Source organism: Mirounga angustirostris, unplaced genomic scaffold (assembly GCF_029215605.1).
Source record: "Mirounga angustirostris isolate CCGP_5_RB_7025 unplaced genomic scaffold, mMirAng1.0.hap1 SCAF_16, whole genome shotgun sequence".
Classification (NCBI taxonomy): Eukaryota; Metazoa; Chordata; class Mammalia; order Carnivora; family Phocidae; genus Mirounga; species Mirounga angustirostris.
The window spans coordinates 32,960,394-32,967,610 of NW_026991724.1; the positions used below are offsets into that span (position 1 = coordinate 32,960,394).

General features: G+C 42.0%; 1 non-coding gene across 1 annotated transcript; it reads right to left on the minus strand.

The window, feature by feature from the left end:
• Positions 1 to 2,557: 2,557 nt before the first annotated feature.
• On the minus strand, positions 2,558 to 2,630 carry TRNAK-CUU (transfer RNA lysine (anticodon CUU)). The gene has a single exon. It is a non-coding gene; the product is annotated as a tRNA-Lys (tRNA).
• Positions 2,631 to 7,217: the final 4,587 nt, after the last annotated feature.

Genomic DNA, 7,217 nt, shown 5'->3' on the forward strand with positions numbered 1-7,217 from the left:
AATTTAACCGCAGTGGAAGATTATGTTCATCTATAATACTATAGGACCTATGGCCCATTTCCCCAAATCACTGTGAATTAAATATGTTACTATCAAGTAGGAGAGGCCCCCAAAATAATGTTCTCTTATTTTTATTTCTTTTTAGCCATTCCAACTCATAAAATATGCAAGAAGCAAGAAGAAATGGAAAGTGCATAAGAAAGTTTCTTGAGGGGCCCCTGGGTGGCTCAGTCAGTTAAGCGGCTGACTCTTGATTTTGTCTCAGGGTCATGAGATCGAGCCCCACATTGGGCTCCATGCTGGGCGCGGAGCCAGCTTAAGATTCTCTCTCCCTCTGCCTCTGCCACCCACCTCTAAAAAAAAAGAAAAGAAAAGAAAAAGAAAGTTTCTTGAAACGTCCCTGTGGAGTTGGACCAGCTTTTACGTAATACCACATAATGGGCTTCCAGGGATGAAGGAGGATTAAAAAAACTTGATTAAAAGTCTTTTTTCACACACACATTTGGAAAAATCTCAACTTCAAGCATCCATTTGAATTACAATGCATAAAAATATGTGTTTCTCAGATTGATAAAGGTTAAACAGTATAATAATACCCAGTGCTGGTGAGGGCATGGGAGTAACTAGTCTTGTTCACAGTCTGTGGAAGGATAAAGTGGACAAAAAGCTTTGGAGGACTCTTTTGGTCCTATCTATCAAATTTAAAATGTGTATATCCTTTGACCCAGTGTATTAGTCAGCTCCAGCTGTTGTTAACAGAAAACCACAGACTCGGTGCCTTCAACAACAGAAATGTATTGTCTCACTGTTCTGGAGGCTAGAAGTCCAAGATCAAGGTGCAATCAAGGTTGGTTTCTGGCGAAACCTCTCTTCCTGGCTTGAAGATGCTATCTTTTCCCTCTGTGCTTACATGTCCATATGCGAAAAGAGAGAGAAGTCAGGTGTCTCTTCCCCTTCTTATAAGAACAGCGGTCATACTAGGTTAGGGCTGTACTCTATGACCTCATTTAACCTTAATTACCTCCCTAAAGGCCCTATTTCCAAATAGAGTCACTTTGGGGGTTAGAGCTTCAACATACGAATGGAAGGAGGGGTCAAAAATATGGTCCACAGCATCCAGCAAAGCAACTTTTATAAATTTATGTTGGGGGGGGCACCTGGGTGGCTCAGTCGTTAAGCGTCTGCCTTCGGCTCAGGTCACGATCCCAGGGTCCTGGGATGGAGCCCCGCATCGGGCTCCCTGCTCTGCAGGAAGCCTGCTTCTCCCTCTCCCACTCCCCCTGCTTGCGTTCCCTCTCTTGCTGTCTCTCTCTCTGTCAAATAAATAAAAATAAAATCTTTTTTAAAAAAAAGAAATTTATGTTGGGGACACCTGGATGGCTCAGTAGGTTAAGCATCTGCCTTCGGCTCTGGTCATGATCCCAGGGTCCTGGGATCAAGCCCCGCATCAGGCTCCTTGCTCCGCAGGGAGCCTGCTTCTCCCTCCGCCTGCCGCTCCCCATGCTGGTGCTTACTCTCTGTCTCTCCCAATCTCTCTGACAAATAAAAAACCAAAATCTTTAAAAAGAAAGAAAGAAAGAAAGAAATTTATCTTGTATGTCTGCATACATGCACAAAGATCTTTGAATAGGAATATTTAAAGGTTGTCTGCAGTAGCCAACATAAGCATCCATCAAGAGGGGGCTAGTTAAACAAATTAAGGTACATTCAGTCAATAAAATACTACTATGCACCTGTTAAAATGAATGAACCAGCACTAAACATGTTGACATAGAGAAATCACTAAAATGTATCATTAAGTGGAAAAAACAAGGTGAAGAGCAGTGTGTGGAATATGATCCAATTTCTATTAAAAAAAAAAACAACTTATGCACCAATATTTTCTTGAAGGATTTGTAAGAAACCATTGACAGTCATTAGCTCAGAGGAGTGCACTTGAGCATGGGAGGAAGCCCTTGTTTCTTCTAGCCTTCTCCCTGCTGTGTGGAGATATGTTACTTTTGTTAAAAAAATTGAGGTAAATTTCACAGAGCAAAAACTTCACCATTGTAACCATTGAAAAGTGTATGATTTAGTAATACTTTAGTAATTTCACAATGTTATGCAACCATTACCTCTATCGAGTTGCAAACATTTTCATCACCCTGGGTGGGCAGGTAGTCCTCATTCTTCCCTCCCACAGCCCTTGGCAACCACTCATCTGCTTTCTGTCTCCATTGATTTACCTATCGGGATGTTTCATATAAATAGAATCATATAATACGTGGCCTTTGTTTCTGGCTTCTTTTGCTTAGGGTAATATTTTCTTTTTCTATTTTTTTTTTTTTTTTTTAGATTTATTTATTTGAGAGAGAGCATGAGTGCAGGGAGGGGCAGAGGGAGAGGGAGAGAGAATCTCAAGCTGACTCCCTGCCAATCACAGAGCCTGACCTAGGGCTGATCCCACAACTCCAAGATCATAACCCCGAGATCACGACCTGAGCAGAAACCTGAGTCAGATGCTCAACTGACTGAGCCACCCAAGTGCCCCTCTCTTTTTTTTTTTAAGTAGGCTCCATGCCCAACTTGGGGATCGAACACACGACCCTGAGATCAAGAGTCTCATGCTCTACCAACTGAGCCAGCCAGGCACCCCTAGAATCATCTTCTGGAGGTTCATCCATGTTGTAGCATATATCCCTTTTTATGGCTGTATGAATATACCACATTTAGTTTTTTCATTCATCCATTAATGAACATTTGGGTTGTTTCCTTGTGGTTATGGTGAATAATGCTGCTATGAACATCTGTGTACAAGTTTTTATTTGAATACCTATTTTCAGTTCTTCTGGGAGTGGAATTGCTGGCTCATTGGGTAATTCTATGCGTAATTTTTTGAGGATGAATGTTGGTTTTTCTTGTGTTTAAATATTTAATTTCATTCTATAAATGAAACTGTATAGGGCAGAACCTTGAAAGATCTTTTAGTACAGTCTCTAGAATAAATGGACATTGACAATGGACATTATTTATCTAAATTAAAACAGTAACTTGAATTTAACAATATATTTTGCCTTAGGGCCTATTAGATGTCTTGTATAAAATGGACACTCCAATGTTCTTGCTATTGAAAACAGTGTATCTCAAAAGCATATAAGCATTCTTTTGATAACACTAGTATCCTTAGACAAAATACAATGAATAAGTAATTATTCTAATTTTAGAGATATTGTTGGTTCATTCAAAAAATAACTGTTGACCACTTCTCAGCCATTAGGATTGTTATTATAAAGAACGCTGAAGTTAACAAATGTTGTCAAAGATGTGAAGAAGTTGCAACTTTTGTGCACTGCTGGTGGGAAGGTAAGATGGTGCAGCTGCTACAGAAAACAGTATGATGGTTCCTCAAGAAATTAAAAATAGAACTACCATATGATCCTGCAATTCCATTTCTGGGTATCTACCCAAAAGAACTGCAATCAGAGACTTGATTATACATAGACATGTTTATAGCATTATTATTCACAGCCAAGAGGTAGAAACAACCCAAGTATCCATCAACAGATGAATGGATAAACAAAATGTGGTGTGTATCTCTCTATATAGATAAAGAGAGAGAGAGAGCTATATGGAAAAATTACATTAAACATACACACACACACAATGGAATAATATTCAGCCTTAAAAAGGAAGGAAAACCGGGGTGCCTGGGTGGCTCAGTTGGTTAAGCAACTGCCTTCGGCTCAGGTCATGATCCCAGGGTCCTGGGATCGAGCCCCGCATTGGGCTCCTTGCTCAGTGGGGAGCCTGCTTCTCCCTCTCCTTCTACCTGCTACTCTGCCTTCTTGTGCTCTCTCTCTGTCAAAAAAAATAAATAAATAAAAAACTTAAAAAAAAATAAAATAAAAAAGGGAAGGAAACTCTGGGGTGCCTGGGTGGCTCAGTTGTTTAAGCATCCCACTCTTGATTTTGGCTCAGATCATGATCTCGGGATCATAAGATCAAGGCCCGCACCTGGCTGGGCACTCGGTGGGGAGTCCACTTCGGATTCTCCTCCTCTCCCTCTGCCCCTCCCACTGTGCTCTGTCTATCTCTCTGTGTCTCTAAAATAAGTAAATAAATCTTTTTTAAAAAGGGAAAGAAACTCTGATACATGCTGACATGAATGAACCTTGAAGACAGGATGTTAAATGAAATAAGCCAGTAGCAAAACAACAATATTATATGATTATATGATTCCACTTATACGAGGTACCTGGAGTAGTTAAATTCATAGAGACAGAGAGTAGAATGGTAGTTGCCAGGGGCAGGGGGAGGTGGGGAGGAGGCAGTTAATGTTTAATGGGGACAGAGTTCCAGTTGGGGAAAATGAAAAAAGTCCTTGAGATGGATGATGGGGATGGTTACACAACAACGTGAATTTCCTTGATGTCACTGAACCATACACTTTAAAAAGGGTAAAATGGCAAATTTATGTTGTGTATATTTTACCACAGAGAAAGGAACATACACATACACACAAAAGTAAATAAATAACTACTGAAAAAAAATTAACTATTGAGCCGCTACTAAGGGCACTGAGGGTATAGCAGTGAACGAAACATAGAAAACAGTTCCTGCCTCTGGGGCGCCTGGGTGGCTCAGTCGTTAAGCGTCTGCCTTTGGCTCAGGTCATGATCCCAGGGTCCTGGGATCGAGCCCTGCATAGGGCTCCCTGCTCAGAGGAGAGCCTGCTTCTCCCTCTCCCACTCCCACTGCTTGTGTTCCCTCTCTCGCTGTGTCTCTCTGTCAAATAAATAAAAAAATCTTAAAAACAACAACAACAACAACATAGTTCTTGCCTTTATAGAGCTTACTATCTAGCAGGGGAGGCAATGACAAATAAAAATTCAATATGCAGGGACTCCTGGGGGGCTCAATCGGTTGAGCGACTGACTTAGGATTTTTGGCTCAGGTCATGATCTCGGGGTCGAGATCGAGCCCCGCGTCGGGCTCTGTGCTCAGCGTGGAGTCTACTTCTCCCTCTCCTTCTGCTCCTCCCCACCACTTGTGCTCTCTCTCTCTCAAATAAATAAAATTTGTTAAAAAAATCAATATGCACACACACACATAGATCCACATATATATCTTTATAAAATCATATAGTTTCTTTTTAAAATACAGATGTGCATTTTTTTCAGCAACTTTCTTTTCACTCCAGCACCTTAGATCTCTCTCAGTGTTAGTCCATGTAACTATTTGCCTCCCTTTTTTAACTCTGTACAGAACTGCACACGAAACTACACTGTAGTGACTTAGCCATGCCGCTGTGAGAGGGACATTTAGGTAGTTTGCCATCTTTTGCTGATATAAACACTGCTCTGAGGAAGATCTGCAGAAAAGCTCATGTCATTCTACCTCTTAAAAGCAGTTCTTTTAGGGGCGCCTGGGTGGCTCAGTCGTTAAGCGTCTGCCTTCGGCTCAGGTCATGATCCCAGGGTCCTGGGATCGAGCCCCGCATTGGGCTCCCTGCTACGTGGGAAGCCTGCTTCTCCCTCTCCCACTCCCCCTGCTTGTGTTCCCTCTCTCGCTGTGTCTCTGTCAAATGAATAAATCTTTAAAAAAACAAAACAGTTCTTTTAGTAACGACTTATGTTTACTTTTTAAATTAACCCCCCAGACCTATCCAAGCAATCATCAAGGTGACCCCCCCTTACAGATACACAAATGGAGGCACCCTTTGAATAAACGAGTTCTTACATTTTTTTAATGCCTGTTGTCTCTCCCAAATGAACACACTGTTTTTCAAACCAGGGTGTATTGCTCTGATTTTCCAGGATCTCATTTCATCTCATTCCTGTTAAGTAAGAACTTAGCAATTGCCTTATCAGCTGCACTTTCACACGTAGTTCAGCAAGAATTTCCATCTACACACTCATAGATTAGATCTTGAAACTTAGCCTTGAAGTTAGTTGTTTGGACCTCAGGACCCAAGCCCGGGCATCTTCAGGTTTTGAGTTTTAGGGTGAAAGATCTCCCTCTTGAACTGGCTTCCCGTGTAACTGGCAGCAACATGACAAATGTGGGGAGTGCCACCATATTTTTCCACTAGAATTTTTTAACATGTTGCCTTTCCACTTCAAACAACTATATTGTTCTGATCCTGAGTAGACCGAAATGTCATTTAATGTAGCATCAGATTAATTTCTCCTAAATAGGGATGTAAACTGACTTCAGCAATTTTTGATATCTGAAGGAAATTGATTTGATAAATGGAAATGAGAATTCTCTTCTATCCTAAGAAGAGAAATCTAAGATAATCGCCTTGCACATTAACTAACATTATTCCACCAGTATGGCTAATGCACAAAGATATTACACACCCAGAATATAAATTTATGAACTTCCAAATCTTACACACACACACACACACAATCTCCCCCTCCCTAAAACACAAATTTAATATGTCTTGTGTTGCTTTGGGTTCTCCTGGAAGCAGACACTAAGCCAGGTGTCAAGGGCAAGCAGTTTATGTGGCAGATGATCCCAGGAGACACCAATGGGGCGAGGGGAAATCAGATCGGGAAGGGAGGGCAGCAACAAAGACTTGTTTTCCAGCAGGGTCCCAGTGTGAGTAACTAAGACTTAATCCTGCTGGAGAACCCTGGGACTTCAGAGTCTCCCCATGGAGGGGGTTAGAGTGCTGGGTATTTATACACTTCTTCCTGCCAGTCACCGATGGAGGGATTTTGGCAGGGTGGGGTTCGGGGGAGATTTCATCCATTCCTTATACTTCCTAGCTGTCATGCTGGGGCCAAAGTCCTCAAGCAAGGAAATTTGGGGACTGGCAGCTGGAAGTCCGGCCAATGTGCACCAAAGTGGTACGGATGAGGGTAGATGTGCGCAAGGCTGCATTGCCACATCTTTCTTCCTGAACCTTCTAAGTAAAATTAATGGCATCTTTTCTTCTTTTTCCTCCAGAGTTTATTCGGCAATCCATGTCATTGCACATATCAGAGACACTTACAGGTCTTCCGTTGTCTACAGGGTCTCCGCAAGCCCCCCGCCCAACACACATACACATACACAGCCCCCATAGACAGGGAAGAACAGTGACTCCCTCACCTCACATCTCCCTCAGGAAAGAGCATGGTGAGCACTACAGAACACGCAGCTTCCAGATGTATGGGTTCTTTCTAAAGCCCTCTTTAAAAATCTGGAACACAGGAGGTTCCTTAGGTTTCTGGTTGTCATTTTTC